General features: G+C 41.1%; 1 protein-coding gene across 2 annotated transcripts in view; it reads left to right on the forward strand.

Moving 5' to 3' along the window:
- Nucleotides 1–21357, forward strand: part of col8a2 (collagen, type VIII, alpha 2) — a 55207-nt gene that overhangs the window by 14091 nt on the left and 19759 nt on the right. Inside the window, exon 1 of one of the 2 annotated variants that reach the window (XM_017694274.2) lies at nucleotides 14069–14179. The exons of the other annotated variant lie outside the window; for it this stretch is intronic. The gene's annotated coding sequence lies outside the window, so the exon portion shown is untranslated. Of the gene's footprint in view, nucleotides 1–14068; nucleotides 14180–21357 lie in introns of those variants that run through there. 2 annotated transcript variants of the gene reach the window in all.

The raw sequence follows: 21357 nt of genomic DNA on the forward strand, positions 1-21357 counted from the left end.
TGATTGAGCAATGTCAATGATCTGAAACGAGTGTGGCCATTACACTGCTACAGCAGCAGCTCAGTGGAGTAGCCAATGTGATGTTTTTATTGTTGTTATTGCTGCTGCTGTTGTTGGTGGTGACGGTGTTGTTGCCATCTTTGCAATTGCTTACATTAGAAAAAAATGTCTTCTGGACTAGCTGTACTGTGAAATGTGATTACCTTGTCCCTATGAAATAACAATCAGATCATAACCTTAAATTCCAAGGGTTCCAAACTGCAAATGATACAAATGCATAGATATAAATGGGTAATGCCATGGAATGTGCCTCACAGAGGCTGCAGTCATTGATCTAGTAATCTTCTCCTTGTGACGATCACCTCCCTCCCTTTCCTTTCCTCAATAAGATTATTTCCAAAAAAAAGCATAGTTTCAAACCATGCTGCCAAACTTCAGTTGACCAAGTTGTTTTCTTTTATTCTTAGACATAACAGTACCGTTGCTCTCCATCCCTTTGTGCAAATGTTTGTTTATGAAAATGTTCATTAATTATAAAGTGGACACAAAACAAAGCTACATTAATGACCAGCTCTTGCATATTCCTCTTTTAGATGAATAATTTGTCACTAGTTTCTCTTCACTCAGAATTTCACATGCTTTCAGGGCTCTAAACAACTGCAAGTGTTCTTGCAAAAATCTCAATACTGGAAAATCATCCACCCACAAATAACACACTCATGCACGCAGTCACAGATGCAAAATGAGTCGCAGGAACATTCATTCTTAGTCACACACATGCAGGAATTTGAGAACGGGTGGTTTGAATGAGTTCAACTAGACCCAGACACTGAGCAGATACCTGATTTTTGTCACAGGATGTTGGGGCTTGAGCCAGGACAATCTCTTGGTGGGAAATAAAGTCCCACCCAGTTACGGCAGGGTAGGTGGAAGGGTGGTGTGCCTTCACCATGTGCATTGCCAGTCACCTCAGATACACCCCAGCCCTTATTCATTCCACCCATCTCTGTCTTTCCCTGCCCCTTCCTTGCTCTTCTGTGAATGCCTGGAATGTTTCTGTAATTGCTTTCAGTCTGTTTGTCTGTGAGAGGATAAAGAAGACTAGTACTGCTCATTTGCAAGCTGCATTTTCCCTATGTGGTTGTACAGAGGACGGGACGTTGGTGGAGGAACAGGTGCTCTATTGTTCCTTCATAAAGTTGTTCATATACCTCTAAACCAAGCTGTGATCAACTGGCTGAAGCATTGATTATTACAAGTAATTTAGCAAAATTTATAAGGCAGTATAGAAATTTGGATTTCTTTGTTTTTGTTTTTCCTTTATTCCATGTTTCCAAATTTCGAGTTTTATATGTCTAATGCTGCAACATATTGTGGCATGTGCTAAACAGCAGCTAATGCTGCAACATGCTACAGGTCACACTGCCATGAGGAGTTTAGGAGATGTGGCCATGAAAAGGAGCCAAGGCAGACAAGGCAGAACTCATCCTTGAAGGGCAAATGCCATGGTAAACAACAGAGGACACCACACAAGACAATGCCACAAACTGGACCGGAAGCCAGTCAGAAAGATTGACGCATACTTTGGGTCAAGTGCAGTACAGATGGGAAAAAACTTACTGCCCTCATAGACACTGGCTCATTGCTTCCATGTCCTGGAAGAAGAAGAATTAACAACCATTTGTCACTGTGTTTGCACACTGTGAAATTAGAACTCTGCATTTAACCCATCTGTGCAGTGAAACACCCACATATATGCACACTAGTGAACACACACACTAGGGGGCAGTGCCCGGAGCAGTGGGCAGCCCTATCCACAGCGCCCGGGGAGCAATTTGGGGTGCTTGCAGGGTGAGGGACCAGTCATGGACTGTCAGCCAAAGGGATCGAACCAGCAACCTTCCGATCACAGGGCCGGTTCCCTAACTTCCAGCCCACGACTGGTCTCTCACACTGCAAGCAGCACTTCTGATAACTAGGAAGCAACCATCCAACTCAAGTCTGTCACTGGTGGCAAAGTCAACTGGAAGCAGGCAGCTCCTGGTCATTGTGGGGGGCCTGAGCCGAGTGCACGAGTTCTAGATTGTGTCTTTACACAGTGCGTGCTCATTGAGTTTGGATTTTCTTGTGGCGAATGCTCAACCTCAGGAAGGTAATGCTGGGCTTGGAGACAAGATGGAGCTGGGCTTGGGCTTGGGGACAAGTCAAGCTAGTTGGGGTCAGTCATTACAGAGCCAAAGCAGAGTCAGGGCTCCCTGGCAGTGTGGCCTGTAAGTGCTGAACATGCAGCATCAAAGCTGGTTGGTTAGGTCAAGGGCACTACGGCTTTTCACAGGTGAAGACTCCGATGCTGGAGAGCATTGGGCAGTCGTGGGCTGGAGGTTAGGGACCCGGCCCTGTGACCGGAAGGTTGCTGGTTCGATCCCCAGTGCCAACAGTCCATGACTGAGGTGTCCTTGAGCAAGACACCTAACCCCCAACTGCTCCCCGGGCGCCATGGATTGGGCTGCCCACCGCTCCGGGCAAGTGTGCTCACTGCCCCCTAGTGTGTGTGTTCACTAGTGTGTGTATGTGGTGTTTCACTTCACGGATGGGTTAAATGCGGAGGTGGAATTTCCCCGTTTGTGGGATCAAAAAAGTATCTCTTAATCTTAATCTTAATCATACAGCACCAATTGATGGATCCCCAAGGGCCATGGGCAGTGCACACAAGCTGCACCATTGATGGCTGAAGATTCAGTGGCATTGGAGAAAGAAGAAGAAACTTTGTTCAGGCTTCATGAGTTGCCAGGAGGGCTGACCCTTGAGGTGCATGCTGCTGTGAGGAGCGTAAGGGATGTGACCATAAAACTGGCTTTTGGAGGGTGCCACAATCCCAGTTTAAAAAGGGACTGTTGTACTTGTTGTAGTTGCTGATTGTTACTCTTAGTGTAGTTGTATTACTTGGCATAAGTGTGGGCTTTGCGGTTAACAAGTGGTTAGACCACAGGTTGACCAATTTTAGTAAAAATGTTGTAATTTAAAAAAATTAGTAATTAACAAAACAAAGCACTGTTTTCAGCAGCGTCTTATAAGAGAAAAGTCTTAAGGTGTCAAATATTCAAGTGAAGTCTTCAAACATACCACTAGAAGCAAGTTATACAGCCAACTAGATGTTCCATCTAAGCACGATGCTGGAGTACTTAATATATTTTTTATTGGTAATGAGAACCGTCTCAAAAAACAAAAACTATACAGGCAGTGGAGAAATCACTTTATTTAGTCCTGCCAAATACAAGGAAAGACAGAGACTATATTATAATGAATTACAATTCCAAAATAAATTTGTTTTGATTTTTTTCATGACGTTTTTATTAAGCGGTGCTCAATTTGCTTAAATGGATGAGCCGCCCCTGATTAGCCAGGAGCCTTAGAATAGCTTAGAGCTTTACATGAGAATTTGAGGGGGTGAGACTGTAAGGAAATGTGGAGCCACGGTGCCCACAGACTCATTCCCCCTCTCTCTCTTCCTCTCTCATTCTCCTTCACTTATCCTAACACATGCAGACACACACCATACTGCCCCACATAGGCGCTCTCACATTGAAACATCATTTTAAGGACTATTTAAGTCATTCCAATAAAAACCACAGACTCCTTATTAGGCAGCCTAGGACTCAGCAAAAGAGACAGCATGAGAGAGACTGCGAGAGATTCTGGAAAAGCAAAGAAAATGCCAGAGTCAGACAATGTTTGTTTTCTTGTCTGTTCTTTCAGTCTCGTTCTTGCCAGTTTTTGTACGGGTGTTGAACGTTGTTGCGGGATTTAGTGCGGGTTTAGGTGTGAAAGGTTCATGCTCCTACCATTCTGAAAATGTATGGAAGTGCAGGCCTTTCTAAAGGGAACATTAATGTAAGTCATGGTGGACCTCGTGGGACATATAGTTTTTTTTTTTTTTAATGTTTCACTTCAGCAGAGACAATAAGTCTGCATCCAGAAGTCTTGTCTAGACCAAGCCAGTGTTTCCAAATGGGGGTTAATCAATTTGATTCATGGCCTTAAATCTGCATCCAAACTAAATAACAGCAATGTACAGCTGAACATTCCATGGCTATTATTTTTGCATTATTTTCTCATTGTTATGAAGACAGTCCTATATTATGTTAGTGCTTCATGTCACACAGTGCAGACTGAACTGTGCTTCATGTCCTTTTTCAAATATTTTATCATGATAACACTGGCTTTTTATACTTTATTTTCTTATTTTAAGCTTATTTTCTTGGCTTCAAAGGTACAGTGACCCTTTATGACCTTTAATCAGGCTAACTGCTAATGAATGCAGCTAAATCACTGATCACAATGTAGGAACATTGATTGCACACTGATTTTTTGGTACTGTTTTGAAGACATGACATATCAGACTGTACAATTTGAGGCAGCTGTGGGTAAATACTGTGTTACTGGGAAAGACTACATTGCATATTCTCAAAGTGAAGTTTTAAACAGTTGCAGTTATGCCAACCTGCAATAACAATACTTCAGATTTCCTGCTGATCTTCTTGTTGTTAGAAGTTTAAACTGAACCATCGCTCCCAGTAAGGTGTCACTCGAGCATCTTAGTGCCCCCTGGATTAGCAGCTGTACAGACAGCTCCTTGGTTTTCTTTGATATATTATGTCTCCATGGTCTGAGTCGCAGTGGTATGCTGAGCTCCAGGGTGTCTATGGATACATGCCCAGTTTGCAAAGACCAACAGAACTAGACTTGAGTGCCAAAGAATCTCTGTCTTGTCCAGTAAAAACGACCAGCAGGGATTAAAATGGCACTCGTAGTCTACCGCCCCCTAGAGAAGCCGTAAAAAGTGGGGGCAAGGGAAAAGTGAGAATTCCTACTACATGACCATTCTGCTGGCTTTTCTCAAACATCTTAACATGGGAGCTACTAAAGGTCTTTTTTTATCATTATCATGTCTGTAACAGGAGCTATGAGCACCTAAGTATTATTCAGTAACTACATACAAAACCATGCAAACTGACACCTACTACTACCACTACTATTGTGCCAGGTTAGGAATGTTCATGTAGGAAGGGAAGCTTGGACCTGTCAGTGCCCCTACACAAAAGTTCATTCCACACTACTAGTTACACCTGCATGTTTAACCTCACAAACTAATCAGTATATAAATCAGGGTGTACCAGGAAAAAAGGAGTGCAGCAAAGTAGAGGGTACCTTATAAACTGGCAACTTGGTGTCACCAAAGGTGCACAGACTCTATGCACTCAATATAAACACCTTAAAATTGTATATCATTTTCCTGTGCTACTTCGAAACAAGTACCTTAATGTGCCATGAATGACTATCTAAAAAAGTTTCCATTCTAGCTAAACATAGCATAGTGACCGTACTGCTGCAAAGGTGTCAACTTTTTATGCATAATCAGTCGTATGTACACTGCACATGTGCAAACTTTAGCATATTCGAGTTTAATCTTTAGCTTAACTTTTGACAGCACCAACTGTTTTCGCTCCTGAGAATTTAAGGGGTTAGTGTGTGTGGTCCACTAATTATTTCAGGGGAAAGATGGCTATTAGGCAGCTATGTATAGGAATGAAATGGGCACTAGACTTGAAATTGATTACTCACTTACAGTAATAGGACCCTGATTTTACAATATTGACTTTTAAATGTTAGGCCTTTACCTTTTGATGTAAAATATACTTCTCTGCCATAATGCTTGCTAGAAATTGGCAATTTGGTAATTTGTCAGATGTAGTTTGATTTGATTTATACTTTTTCCCTTCTGCATGTACAAATGAGCTGTACCATATTCAATGTCAAGGAGTGGTTTTCCCATAGCTATTTTTCCTCTGTGGCTGGAATGGGGGAAGTTCTTTGTCAAAATACTAAAGTCCATTGATTTTAGTCCCCATTCCCCAAACCTAAGTAAACACTTTCCCTTCCAAACCATACTAAAGAGAAGCTTTAGACAAAAAACACAGTGCTTGGTCAGCATCTGATGAATAGTTGGGATAAGAAGAGGCCTGTTTGGGTAATTTGCATGTACTTTACTTTGTGTCATTAAGGGCTCATTTGCAGGCCATGGCATTACCTTGAACTCAAAGTAATCATTTTTTGATGCAGTGGAGCTTCAAATTAGTCTTCTTCCCACTTTAAGCCCATTCTATTCACAAAAGGATTTTGTGTATTGTTATGTGTCTTGATAGCCAAAAAATGAGGGTGTGGGTGTGTGTGCCTTCAGGTTTTGGCTTTTTTGTTGGTTTTCTTGTGTGTTTTTAGCAATTTGGCAACAGTCTGTGGAATTCCAGCATTTCTCAATTCTCTGGTTTAGGGAAAACACAGTGTGTGATTGTGTGTGGCATCGTTCGCCTTCATTTTTCAATCCATATCAGTAGTTGTTCTGAAGTTGTGCTGCTAAATTAGAGAACAATCGCTTGTCTGTTTAACGTGGCTGCAGCTCAAAGTCAAATGCTTTGCTCTTTCATTCCCCTTCGGGCTTGAAGCATAGCCAGAGACCTCCAGTGTGCTGTCTGTAGAAGGAATGTGGCTGTCAAATAACAAATAACCTATCAGAGATCTCAGTAGCACAGTAGACTAGCACTGGACTGTATCACAGGTCTGTAAAGCATCATATGTAGATTGTTTTATTATACCATGTGGGTAGTGCTTTCAATTCAAATTAAGCATTATTTCAGTGATCTAAAATGATGACACCATTGAAAAGCACTGAATTAATAGCTCAACACTGATATTCAAAATTAAAGTAAAACTTCATGAAGTGTTGACAACGGCCCGACTCTCAAAACCATATTCCTTGCTGCTAATGTGAACATGAGGGTGACCCTGAAACAGGTCTATGAAAGAATGGATGGAGTGAGACAGAGGCTGTCATTGGAAAGAGAATGAGAAAGGGAAAAAATGTGAAGGGAATTTCAATGGAGTTCCCTTTTTGTTGCAACTGTGAAGCTAATGGCCAGCCCTTACAAGGCAACCTTGTGAGACAAACTCTCCCATGAAAAATGAAAAAGGGGGGAGAGTGAGTGAAAGAGAAGTCCGTAGGAAAGCTCATACCAAGAGACAGGCGCGTAGTTTGGCATGGGCCAGGCATTTCCATTAAATGGCAGGTTTAGGGAACAAGATAATTGCTCTAGCAGAACTGAGCCTCTCATCCCCCAGCCCCAAAAGACCATGAGGATTTACTTATTACTGCACAGAGAGATATTTACCAGCAGATATCTTTTAACAGGCTTTGCTGCAATGCATTTGAAATATCCACATTAGTCTTTAAAAACCTGTTTACCAGAATTGGCATTGAGAGGGCTTTGTGCTGATTTCGCACATCAAGGCAAATCTTATTCAGGTCAGGAAAGTATTTGTCCAGCCGTTCCATGTGTTTGGGCCTGATGCTGGCCTCGCTTGCTCCCTCTCCCCCTCTAGCTGTCTGGGTCTACAGTCTGCAGCATGCTGGTGTGTGTGATCCTGGATTAATGATGGAGAAACATGGGGCCACTTGGTTCCAATCGAGCAGTCTTCTAACTCATGTTTGGATGGGTCTTCAAACATGATGGTGGTGGTGGGGAGGAAGGGGGGCAGTCAAACAGGGTCATGCCATTTAGGAAGAAAACATACCATGGCACGGAAATCATTAAGCCAGCATTAGAGCTGCTAGTTTGTGTACTGATATAAAGTCCTCCTAGGTCTTTTTGAAGTAAGCAATAGTGATCATAATCTCATTAATAATGATTGGCCCACTCATTTCAGGGCAGTCTGTCTGTACTTGGCACAGCAAAACAGCCTTCTCTCATCCCTTCTGTGAGACATTCGCTTTGGCTGGAGTTGTTGTTTGGGTGGAAACGTGGCTTTGGCATTTTATCTGCACACTTATCAAATGTAGTTGTGCAAGAGTACAAGTTGAAATAGTTATTAGTCTGGACTGTCCAAAAAAATCCAACTAGGTCAGAAAATAGAATAGAATAGAATAGAATAGAATAGAATAGAATAGAATAGAATAGAATAGAATAGAATAGAGAACCACCTTATTGTCCACACTGCCTTCAGCCCATCTGGCAGTTATGAAAGACAATGTTATTGACAAAAACAGGAAATTCAGTTAATCAAGATAATTCATCATAAAACTAACGTTGAGAAATCATAAAATCAACTAATCAACAACAGACATCGCAACAAGAGATCACATCACAAGACATCATTAAACAAAATATAGGACGTCCTGGATGAATGGAAAACAGCCTACTGCAAATATGTTTAAAAGACTGACCGCTCATGAAATAAAGTTAAAAAGACCACACACATATACTATATATGTTATCTTACTTATACACATATTGTGCAAAAGTCAGAAACCAGCCTTCATTTATTTCATTTTCAGTCAAAATAGCCATTAAGCTATTAAGCTAAGTTATTAATTTCTCTGAGATATTTGTAAGAAATTTTCAAAACTGGATAAATGTTTAAAACATACAGAGAAAATTGGACTCTTAACAACCATGTCAATGCTACAAAAATCAATATCATATTTAGCGGTTAATATTATGTGTAATTTTCATTCAAATCTACATTTTTTTGCTAAAAAGGATTTCTGACTTTTACATGATGATGCAAATATTCCTTGTTGATAAGAGCATTCTGTATCATCTTTTGATTAGGGTAAAAGGAAGTAAGTTAGGAATATAACAGCATGTTTGAATGAGAGAGGAGTCAAACTGTAAAAAACAGATTGCTTCCTGATGTTTAAAGGGGGCCTGATTAGTTTTTGATTGGGTAATTGGTGTCACTGTTGAGTAAAAGTGGTCCATTTATGGGCTCGTGTATTAACATTCCTGCATGCAGTGAGGTAAAAACCAAATGGAGCTGTGCTTTGAGAGAGTGTAGGAACCCAGACTATTTTATGGGGTATAAAACTGTGGCTGAGACCGCAAGTGCTAAGGATGTGTCTATTAAGCCATTAATCTGAAAGCAAAACAGCAAAACACCATCTGGAGAACATGTAACAGATTTCAGATTGTCCTTAAATTTAACAAAGAAAAGTTGCCTTTTATGCCTTGATAACTAGAAGTCATTTTGAGCTTAGTCTTATTTGAAGTCAGTAAGTGCCAGCTATCATCATGCTGTTCGTGGAGGATCTTTTTTGAGTTGATAAGGATTCTGCCTGACACATGGTCAGGCAGAATCCTAACTAGCTCAAGAGTCTCCAGAGTGAGCTACAAGTGGAAGTGGTCTTTAGTTGGTCACATGTCCAAGATCATCTTGTGATAAGAAATGTGTCCATTGTGATGTACAGATGTGTGATGGTCTGATGCTGTTGTCTGAGTGATGTTTGATCTGCTATCTGCATAGTGATAAAGTGGCCGTAAAGGTTGAGTCCAGGCCTTGCAGTATGAGAAAGACGAACTTCTCCTCAGCTTGCAAGATGTTACAGGTTACATTCTTCTAACCAGTATAAGCTCATAAAACTTGCAGGGGCCCTCAAGAATGTTTCCAAAGAAGGACTTTCTTACAGAAATTTGTCACATATTTGCAAGTGGTGCAGCTGTTGATAGCTACAGAGCCTTTATGAGCAAATCAGTTTTCTTTAAAAAGTCTACTTGATTAAATAAATACATTTATGGGGAATCCCAGCAATTTTTCCAAATTTCTGAAATTATTAAAGGAATAGTTTGACAAACATTTTTTTTATTCAATTTTATTCAATTTTAGCCCAGATGTAGTTGATTGGTCAAGACATGTGTAGTGTCCAAATTTTACTGGAGCTACAATGTTAGTATTCCCAACAAATGACAGAACTCAATATCCTAAACCCAAATAGCCTAAATCATTTCTGTAAACACACCAACAAGTCTTCACAACTTTAATGAAGAGCTAGGCATGGTTTGAAAGGTTTTAAAAGTTGTTTGTTAATGTGTTAATGTGCTTGTTAGCAATGTAACATTCACAGCTCCTGTTCTTAACTCAAGAGGCAAATCAATTACAACTGTAGTAAGAGGACAGGTGTGTAAATTTCACTCAAACATTCCTTTAAGATGTAAGTAAAGCCATTCAGAGTAGTTGCTCTATTCTACTGAGTCAGTATTGTTCATATAATGATAGAAACCAGACATTCGAAGCATATAATACATCTAAAATATACCTCACAGAAAGTTATTACACAAAGTGGTTACCGATACAGTGCCTGATGCCTGAGGCATTGTTTTACAATAGTTCTGAGATAAAGTTTTGGCCTAAACTGTGTTTTTAAATATTAATTCTTGGCAGAGAGATACATGCAAGGCATTGTAAAGCAAAATAGTCTCCAAAGAAAACTTTTCTTTTTCCGATTTGCCATAATTTAATACTTAAAAAAACGCAGAAGAACTATGTAAGTTCACTGGTTATTTTTGATAATAAATTAAATGACTATATCTTCATTGGAGACAAATGTTTTCCACATTGTTTTCCACAAATGAATAAATGTGAGTTTGTAAGTTTCTTTTGAAAGTGCTATTTCACATCAATCTACTCCAAATGACTGTTTACTTCTATGCAGACATTTTGGAAAAAATGGGTGAAATTCCCCTTTAAGAGTCTACCAAGGCCTAGAATTCTGTACACACTATGTTGGGCCAAGGTGCTCAGTTTCACCATAACCCATGCACCTGGTCTGCCATCCCACAGAGCTATTGTCTAAGCCCAGCAGGAATGTACTCGGAAGGGGAAAAAACCTCTATATCAAAGAGTGAACTTTAAAGAAATGCAAGGGGGTGGAAGAACGCAGTCCTCCAACCTTTTTTCCCTAAATTGTGAAAGATATTCAAGTCTAAGATCAAACAAAATGGCTTTCATGTCTCTGCCCACAGTCCGTTGAACAGACTTGTGAAGTCTATCTCTGCTCCTGCCTGGTGTCCAACACAGTTTGGAGATTTCCCTACTTAAGCACAACTACTAAACCTGCTAATTAACCAATGAGCTGAATCGCATGTGCTGGACTCCAACACTCCAGAACCAGAGCTGGGTTTTGCATAGCATCAGCTTTAGTGCTTATTTTCCAGCATGCACTTCTCTTTACTCCCTTTCACTGGTAAAAGACATGTTTTCAAACCAACATGCTCATGGCAAGCACGGTGCAGTGAAAATTACAAAGTTTTAACCATATCTGGTTTCTGTCGCCACTGTTTTTTGGCATTCTCTCTGTCTCCTAACTCTCCACTTTTTCCACTCTCAGCCCTCTCCCCTTCCTCACTTTGGTTACAGTTGGCTGCCACAGCTCTGTCAGGACACAGGAGTGAGTAAATCTTCACAGAAGCGCAGCAGCCAAGCGGAGCCTACCGCTTAAAACAGACCACAGGGAATGTGCGTGCCTGATGGGCAGTGCTCTACCCAACCCACTCGTTCCCTTGAGGACGCTCCAGTGTGCAGTCCTCTGGATTCTGGACTAAAGTGCTCCCTTTTCCCCTCCTTTCCCTTACAGAGGTGCTATCAGGCCATCGGCACAAATGGAGCACAGCACAATGTGGTGCTTCAAGCAGTTAAACAAGGGGCCTTTTTATACTGCCACCATTTCTTACAGGTTGTTGACATTGATGAGTCACTTTATGGGAAAAGAACGAGTGTCAGGCACACAAATAGTCACACATTTTTCTCTCTACCCCCCTCTCCCACCGCCACAATGACATAATATCTTCGGGGTTGGTAGTTAGCTCACGGATCACTGGTGCTACCTCTACATCACTCTTCCCACCGCCTGGGCAGTGTTTTACGCCCGTTTACTTAACAACACCCTTTAAACAAATCTGGGAAACAGCAGCACAAACACTCTCTGGCCAGGCAACAGTGCCTCTCTCTGCCCAGTCTGGAGGCTCTCCTTCACTACTGCTTGTTTTCACTCATAACAGCGTGGAGCTGCCCACCCTGCAGAGGCTCAGGTTTTTAGAGCCAGCCATTCTCACTCAGCACAATGGTGGCTTTTTTAGAGGTCAGGCCTGGACTGAATGTTCTTGTGCAGAGCCTACACTAATATTAAGCAGAGAGTGGCTGTTTGATACAACATTCCAGACCAGACATGTTCACATTCTGCTCACAAGGTTTGAAGCTTCTGTCTCGTCAGGCTTGCCTTGAATATACTGTCTCATTCATTGTTAGTTGTTTTGAAGATCTTGATGCATGTGGTTTTGGTAACTAACTGAGTCGGACTCATTCCACTTTTACCAATTCAGAGATAAGGGCCAAAGAAGTACATGTCCTTTCTCACTTAACACAATGACTTTTTTGGGCATCTGGTCTGAACTGAATGTTCTTAAGAGCTTAGACCAACAGTAAAGAGTGTGTGGCTGTTTGATACAAGTTTTTTTCCCAACATTCCAGACCCAACATTTTCATATCCTGCTCAGGAAGTACAAAGTGTCTTACTGATCAGCCGGCCTTATCAGCTTTGACTTGAATTACTGGTTAGTTTAGTACTTTTAGTACTTTTTGCTGTTGGAGATTGTGATGTGGGTGATTCTGGTAGCCAATTGGACATTCAGTGCTCATTCCACATGATGAATGATGCCAATGAGTCCCAAGTCCCAAGACAGTTGCAGACATTTGGTGCTTGCTGAGACATCAGGGATTCAAAGTCACAATCTCCTGCTGACAGAACAGTTATGCCACTTTGCAGCTCTGTACAAGACACATGCTACTTAATAGTGTTGTGACAATCATGAATAAGTTGGCTCTTTGAGCTGGCTCTCCCACTTACATTGAGGAGCCAATTTTTTGAAGTAACACAAACCAAATGGGTAGATCCTATGACCCTGTATCTGAAATCTGTATCTGCTTGTTGTGTCAGTTTGGTTCTGGTAGTGATCTTGTTGGTTTTTGTTCATTTGCCTGCATTTTGCCCATCTGCTTATCTTGTGATTCCTGCCTCTGGAAATTCATCCAGTGAAGCTGCCTATAAATATTCAATTTAAATGACAAACATAATGTGTTTTTATATGCAGTTAGTTGTTAGTCAGTTAGTTAATTGAGAATCGATAGTCATATCAGTCCATAAAAGCAGTGATTAACAAAAACTATTACAGTATAACATTCATTTATATGAAAAATATTAATGTAAAAATATATTGGCTGATATTATTTTTAGCCCCCACGGTACCACAAAGTCAGTTGGGCCTTAGTAGTTATACTCATATATTTGTTATCGGGGGAATATTAAGCATGCAATCTCTGGAGAGACTCCATTACAAATGTTCAGCTCCACTATATAAAAGGTCCTTGTTTTGCCTCTATTTTCGCATTCTTAACTCATGAATAATCAGTACAGGGATTATTGTGTCCAGCCTGGCCATGACTGAATTCATTCCGGCTTTTATTGGGGTTTGGCGTGAATACAGGAATGCAAGTGAACAGGTGAAAATGGGGTTCTGGTAGATGTAATTATCTGTGTATATTCAGTGTCGTTAAACCCAATAATTTTTTTCTTCTTTTATTTTGTGTGTTTTTTCAGCCCAGACAGTTTGGAAGAGCCCCAAACGCTTTAACAGCCCATTAAGCATGAATTTGCTTTAATTCTGCCATGTTTACAACTGGAACAGTTGCAAACAATTATTCCTAGTCTGCCACCTCAAAATCAAACTGAATAAAGAGGTTTGAGGCAATCAGTAGAGGAAGCTTTCCTCTGCTTGATTCAGTATTTGTTCTCATAACAAAGGCCCTATATTCCATCATGACAATCATAATTATACGTGCTTCAGCCTTTCTCTCATTCTCAGATACATATAGAGATTTACTGAAAATGTCAAAGTGCCTCTTACCTCCATCTTAGAGTTACCAGGCATGAACTAAAGCCAGTTCCTGCATAAAGAGTAGTCAAAGAGCTTGTGAGGACAGCAGGACAACAGGAGAGAAGTGGAAAAGGCTGATAAAAGACAGCAGCAGGCTTTGACTGTGCCATAACTCTGAGGGAGGAAGTATTGAGATAACCCTCTCTTCAAGAAGGCACGCTTCTCCTGTCCAGTTCCAGGCCTGGCCTAGATTTATACTGCACCCCCTCCGCCCCTATCCCTCTCTTTCTGCGCATCTTCATGACTGAGGCACATCTGGAGATGGGTACAGGACACGAAGGGAAACCTGCTGCCTCTCTCGCTCTCCTTAAACTCCGTCTCGCAGTTTCAACATGTTGCTCTCACTGATATGGGCTCTGATTGTGAGTAATTTGGCCCTGTTTATGGTTCACTGACAATGTATGCCTCTTTATGTGATGTTTGTTTTCACTACAGCAATCTGTAAGGTCTGACTGCTTATGTGAGTTTTAGGGCTGTTGGTTAGCATATGTGCCTTTTCCTTGCATTCTGTCAGAGTGACATGTAGCACAATGAGAAGCAAGACTTTTTTTTAGAGTTTACCAGATGTGCCAAGGAAATGATACTGTATGATGTGTGTTGTCATAGCGGCTGTACATTGTTAACCTTTCATTAGTGCTTGCAGCTTGTTTGATTTAGACTTCATTGTTCTGACCAGCATTTACACTGAACGATCATGTTGCCAGGAGCTCCATCTGAATTGTTTTAATGTTGAAATCTAGATGGCAATGTCTGGATTTTTCAAAATATGAAGACATACATGCTGATCATTGTTGACAGCTATTTTGGTCACACAAAAGATGGATTTCTAAGATTTTATTTTACCTTCTTATACATAAAGACCTAAAAAGCTATGAATGCATGTATTTTGGTATTATCACAGATTCAGCATAGTACAAATTAGGAAACAGCATTAAAAATGGTTGCCAGACGATGCAGTGCTTTGGCCCCTGGATCCAAAGAGTGCCAAGAGTGGAGTCATTAATGAGACTCTAGCGAGTGCAGGACCTTTTTCATACTCCACACAGTCTAGACGGAGCAGAGTCAAAGTATGAAAAGAATTACAGCTTATCATCACCTACAAGGGCTACAAGCATCTGCATGTAACTGAACGTTCTGCTCACACTCAAGTAAGTATACTGGCAGCCCTTTCATTCATATTTCTATAGACAAACTATATATATATATATATATATATATATATATATATATATATATATATATATATATATAGTATAATTTTATTTAAAACTCAGAGAGGACCTTTAATTCCTTTATTTTCCTATCAAAACAGCCAGTTATTTTGCAGCATGATGAAAAAACTATATATTTAACAGTAGTTTATTCAATTTTTTCAGTATTGAGAGTATCAACCCTTTTCTTTCACTTTGTCAAAGAAATCAGGAGGGATATTATTCCACCTCCAAAATTTAGTCTTAGAAGTTGGTTGCATCGTCTCAACACACGTGTAATCCCAACACACGTTCAGTGATGCTGAGTTCTGGACATCAGCATCAGCAGCGTATTTGCTTGATTTGCAGATTTTCTTCTTTTTTGTCTATTTCCTTTTCTCAGTAATGGCTTCTCGACAGCTACACATTCTTTCAGACCCATAGTGCTGAACTGTCTCCCCACAGTGGAAGGATGGACAGAAACACCTGTGGATTTTTTCAGATCTGAATCACAAGTGGTGCTTAATTTCCTCATCTCTCCTGAGAGTATTGTTTATCTGATGGTGACAGACCCAGATCAAGCATGGTTAAATTATTGTTAAATTATTAACTCTTAGAAACTCCTGTTGTATCTGTTCCTCACCCCTTTTGTTTTAACCATCCTCTTCCTTATGCATGTGGAATATCTTCCATCTATTGTCTTTAGAAATATGTCCTGAAAAATGAAAAACTTGTACTGGAAATGAAATAGATAAAAGGGTGGTTTCTTTTAAATTGTACCCCACAATCAAATTCAGCATTGTCATATTGCTAATGGAGTAATGTTGCTATGCCACAATGATGCAGAAGTAAGACATTTTCCGCACATTTCTTCATGAAAAGCAGAAATGTTTTTTTCGAATCAGGAACTCCAACAAATTCCTATACATCCAAATTTTACATTCCCTCCATGCAACTATTTCCTCCTTGTAATATTCAGTAAATCAAGTGAAATAGCCTCATGCTGACACCATAATGCTCCTCTCTGTATCTCTCTCTCTCTCTCTTCATGCCGTCTTACTCCCAGTCTTGCCCTGTTCTCTCTGTTAGAGCTCAGATGGACAGATCTCCTTCCCTCTAACTTCACTCTGAGTTAGAAGAGTGAGGGTGAAGCCGGGGCTAGCCATATCACCTTACACAACGTGCGTCCTAGATAATGCTGAGCAGTGTGGGTGGGTTTTTGTTTTTTGGAAAGGGGAGGGGGTAGCAGTGGAGGCATAGTAGGGGAAGGTCCTCACCAGTGCCTTTAAACCATTGAGAGGCACTGACTAAGAAGAGTGGAACTCGCTCTGTACGACAAATCCTTACACCTGGTCAGTGTCATACTCAACTCCATGAGAGAGAAGCCTTTACTGACTGAGGGATATGGTGAAGCTTTCTGAAAGACATCATTATTAGTACTTAGGGTGGTTCTGAGCTTAATGGAAGGCTGGATAGTAGTCAAAGAGTTTAGAACAGTAATGCCCAGTGTGGGACACTGGCCCCATGGGAACGTAGCTGTTCCACTTTCAAAGTCCAGCTGGAGACTTTTGTGCGGGTTACAAGCCTACTGGTCTATTTCAAGTGCATCTCTTTAATTGTATGAGTGAAAGAGTGAGGCCTAAGAATGAAAAAGGAAAACAAAAATCCTGGAAATAGAGGAAAAGCTCCATGAAAGATAGCAATCGGCAGATTCCTTGAGAGCTAATGATCACACAAGAGGCTCTAACTTGCCTCTGGTTGCCTGACCCCAATAAAGTGATTGTTTTAATAAAATGGGGTCCCACAGGGGTCCTAAAGTAAATACTGTCTCCATGCTTCTGAATATGTGTGAGTTCAAATAGTCTCTTTACTTTTCCCGAGCAAATACCATAAAACCCACCATGAAAAGACAGATTAGCTTGAAACGCCTATGCTTTTTTAGTTTGCGGTTAATTTGTGCTTTCAGAGAAGACAGCTCGGTGACTGCTTTACACACTCCCACACAGCTACAGATATATTTAAGCACACACATGTTCTCTTCCACTTTCAGACACAGACACATATACTTTGAGAAATGAACCTCACAGTCTGGTGCCATAACTCTTGGTACATTAATTTCTGTCAGATGGGAGGGAGCAGCTGGACTTCTGTATTTCTTAAGCTCTTCACTGGAGGTGTAATGGGGCCCTGTAGGAGCCTGTCTCTCTGTAAATAACAACGAGAGGGGTCCTGTCAGACTGGAGGCCTCCTGAAGCTAGAATGGAATTCATAACATGGTTAGAGACAGTGAAGCTAGTGGTGTGTCTGGTGGGGAGGGGCTGGGGTAGCACTGGTCAATAAAAATTTTGACTGGCCATCACTGAAGCCCTACAAATTAGATCACTAATTTAAAATATAATTTTGTTCTTTTACTAAATAATTAATAAAAAACCTTAACTATACCTTTATGTCAAATGTTCCTCCACTCAAGATGCTTCAGTGCAGATCACAATAAGTAAAAATAATTTAGTAAAAAAATGATTATATATTGTATTAGGTGAAATATTATGTACAAATAATGATCACTATAAACATTTTTGTATATTTTCTTTAACCTCCTTTTGCAGGCCTCCTACTGGCAGTTCCACTAACTGGAAATCATATATTATATATAATATAATCACACTGTTATACACTGTCATACATTATCCTGTTATCCGATTAACTTGGACACTGTTGGCTGTCTCTGTGTGGAACCTTCTGACTATGTTGAGCTGTTAGCAAGGAATGAGGGGTGAAAGAGGAAGGGTGAAATCCCCCCCCACCCCCCACCCCCCAGTAAGGCTTGCACTATTTCATTATAGGTCAATAACATTGATAGGTCAAGAATCTGTAGTTCCATGAACTGAGGCATATAATTCACTTATTGATTTTTTGCCTCATTATATAGTAACTATTATGAAGTATTCATTACATAGCAAACTATTATGTAAGTTACATATGAGATGAGAAATTAAAGTAAGGATCTTTTGATTTTCACATCACATCTTAGAGGACTCTTTTTTTGGTATTTCAAAGCTGATAATGGTCTCCTAGGACACCTGTGATCCTGTGCCTATTCTAATGTATCTCTTCATCCTTATGTGTTGGCTGAACACCCCACTGCACTGAGCCTGCAGTTTGCATCAGAACACTGAGGCATTTCATTCCCTTCAGGGGGATTTGACAAAGATTTCCTGGCCCTTATTAAATTATAATCCACCTCCTCACCCACCCCCTCCCCACACCCCTATTCTCATGCAGGAGTCTGGGCACTTTTTGCTGCCAGCTAGTCTGCGAGAATATGCAAGAGGAAAACCTTGTGTCTTGGAGGTTGAGGGAGAACACTGATTGCTGTGGCACTCATCTGAAATGGGTCAGGGTGGAGGTGCCATGGTTAGCAGTCCCTCACTAAGCACTTCACTATGTGCCATGGTCTTTAGACAGGCCCCTGTTGAACCCCACATCCAGCTCCCAGCGAAAAGAGCCATTGGCTTAGTAGCTGTTTTAATGGGTGTCAGAAATGGTTCAGAGGGAGAGAGAGTGCTATGAAGGACATAAACCCAGTATCCAAACTCTCTTCCTGGAAACAATTGCAGGCTAACTGAACAGGGTTCTGAACTTTCCCAGCCTAGGAGAGAGGAATGAAATTTGGGATTATGTGAGATTTCCCCTGTGTAAGCCAATTATGTGGTACCCAAAATTTCACACCCCATGCAGAAAAAAAGCATAGATTCTTTTAGGCTTTGGCATGAGTTGCAGAAAACTCCAGACTCTAATTGTGCCTTCAGTTTCAGCTTATGACACCAGAAACAATCATAGCCTTTGTAATTGGATTAACTTGTAAGGTAAATATTTGGATGGGTTTTGGAAAAGGCCAGGATGTAAGTACAGTGCTCATTTATCATCCTTGGTACACACTGAAGTCTATGCCTTTCACTACATGAATCCCAGAGTAATCTTAGCTTTGCAGATTCCTGGGGCCCCAAAGCCACATTAGACATTAGCATGTGCATGTTCCCCTCCCTATGGAAATGACCAGGGAGTTCACCTACGCATGTAAAGTCTTGCTCCACTGACGAGTACCACCCACATGCAGAAGCAATGCTAGCCATTCGTCATTTGGACTGAATGCATGGCACAGGCTGCGGAAGCAAAAACACACCCAGCTGATGACTGCTCTTTGATCGGCCCACCTGACTACCACTACTGCATACTTTCCTCTTTCACTCCTCCATCCATCCATCTATCTATCTATCGCCTCCATCCTCCACTCCCTCTGTTCTTTCTCCTTTACCACCCGGGGAAAATGTACATGGGGAGCAGCCAGCACGTGTCAGTGTTTAAAAGCAGAGACGTGGGGAGAAAAAAGGGGCCTCTGCTTCGTCAGGCCCTGGCAGCCCACAATAAGAGCATTCACACAGGCAGTATACTGCAGAAAGACAGTGTGGATGGTGGGGTGGGGTTGGGTGGGGTGGGGGGTACTGGGGGTGGTTGGAGGAAAGAGAACAGAGGGAAAAAGAGGGTTAGAAAAAAGAACTAACCTTGCCAACTTTACCTCGAATAAGTCATGGAATGAGAGAGAGAAAGCGAGAGAGAGAAGTAAGAGGAAAAACAGAGCTTGTTGATGGAGCAGGCAGGGAAGGACAGAAGGATCAGATTGTGTCTGTGTCTGAGGAGAGACGGGTCACAGAGAAAAGCAGAGCAGACAGACAACACACTCTACAGACGGCTCAGCAGGGGCACATCCAAAACTGAGGTCATGCAAGAAAAGCCAACTGAGCTTCTGTGTTTCTGTTAGAAGGTTAGAGCTGCACAATAATGGTCTTGAGCGCTATTCTAGCTGGTTTAGCTCATAGCTACCTGACTATGTTTTATAAATTAAGTGATTAATGACAAGATCCATGTAGTTTTTGCAAGTCTGACAGAAGTAATTAAGGAGTGACTTACCTTCTGACATTAAACCTTCAAGTCCCTTCAGTAACAGCAGTCCTATTTGAATCACCTATAAAAATAACATACTAATAAACACAGCCATGCTCCATGTTGTTATTGTTATTGAGTGTGGCACCTGTCGGGTAATGTTTAGTCTTCCTAGTGTTACAGTAGTTGGTTAATCCGTTAACAATATTAATACGTTTATTCACATTTTCAGCTTTGATTAGATATTCAGTGGGTTAGAACAGTGGCCAGACACTATTTCATCAGGAAATAACTACCAAACAGGAGTGTTTTGTGTGCTTGTGACAATGCAAATAATAATGTAATTTTTTTGCAACCAACTCCACCCCACCCTGCAAACCACTGGCTTAGACTAATTTTGGGAGAATTTGAATGTTTTGCATTTAGATATGGCACAGTTTAGGAATTCTGTGGAATTCCACCCCTGTGGAATAGGAAAGAATGGTTTCTTTTGAGCTAAGCTGCTTTGTCTTAAGAAGATCCATAAATTGTATTGTGATCTGTCTTAATCATGTTGCTTTGTAAGTATTAAAAGTTCCTTTCAGTAGGAGCTCACCATTTCTCCATTCCACAGCCATTTATCAGTCTCTGCAAATGTTTACTGGCCCAACTGAAGTGCTCGTATTGTTTTTATATTGTCATGATGAGCTGAAATGTGGAATAGTTTGGTCATGAAGTCATGAAGATGGCCTAGAGAAAGATGGCTGTGTATTCTGCCTGTGTGCCAGCTGCCTGAGGACACAACTTTTCTGACCACAGTGTGCATATGCGTGTGTGACCAGACAGTATTGTGAGTGTGTCTGATTCCTTTCTAAAACGCAGAGGCTCAAAGTATTACCATTCATGGCTTCGGGGGCCACACACACACACTCGATGCTGTTAGACCCAAGGAATGTACTTCCCAGCGTCCCGACAATTACAGCATGGCGAATTCAAACAAGTATGCTTTCAGACTTCTTTCTCCAGACACCCTAGTGGCCAATATATTGTTTAGACCAAAAGAATGTTAGAGTCGATTTCTCCATAACGACCTGAGCTGCTGAATCCCCTTTGGCTAATGCCCATGCTGATGGAACACATCCTGTTATTGCGTGTGCACGCTCACAGTGTATGTACATGTGCATGCACATAACTCCTCACACTGTTTCCCCAGCTCTACTAAAGACACGTGCATCATTCCCAAAGCCAAGACAGAGCGAGATGAGAAAGATGGATGATGTCTGTTGCATGTCGTGTTTCAGAGAACATTTGTACAGGGTGTGGGAGAGAAAGGGAGTCACATCTGAATTACCAGAGAACCTTTTCCACATCCCACTACACCATCACCCAAAGTTCTGTTTAGGGAAGGTGAACAGCAAAGGAGAGGTGAT

This window comes from Pygocentrus nattereri, chromosome 27 (assembly GCF_015220715.1).
Source record: "Pygocentrus nattereri isolate fPygNat1 chromosome 27, fPygNat1.pri, whole genome shotgun sequence".
Taxonomy (NCBI): Eukaryota; Metazoa; Chordata; class Actinopteri; order Characiformes; family Serrasalmidae; genus Pygocentrus; species Pygocentrus nattereri.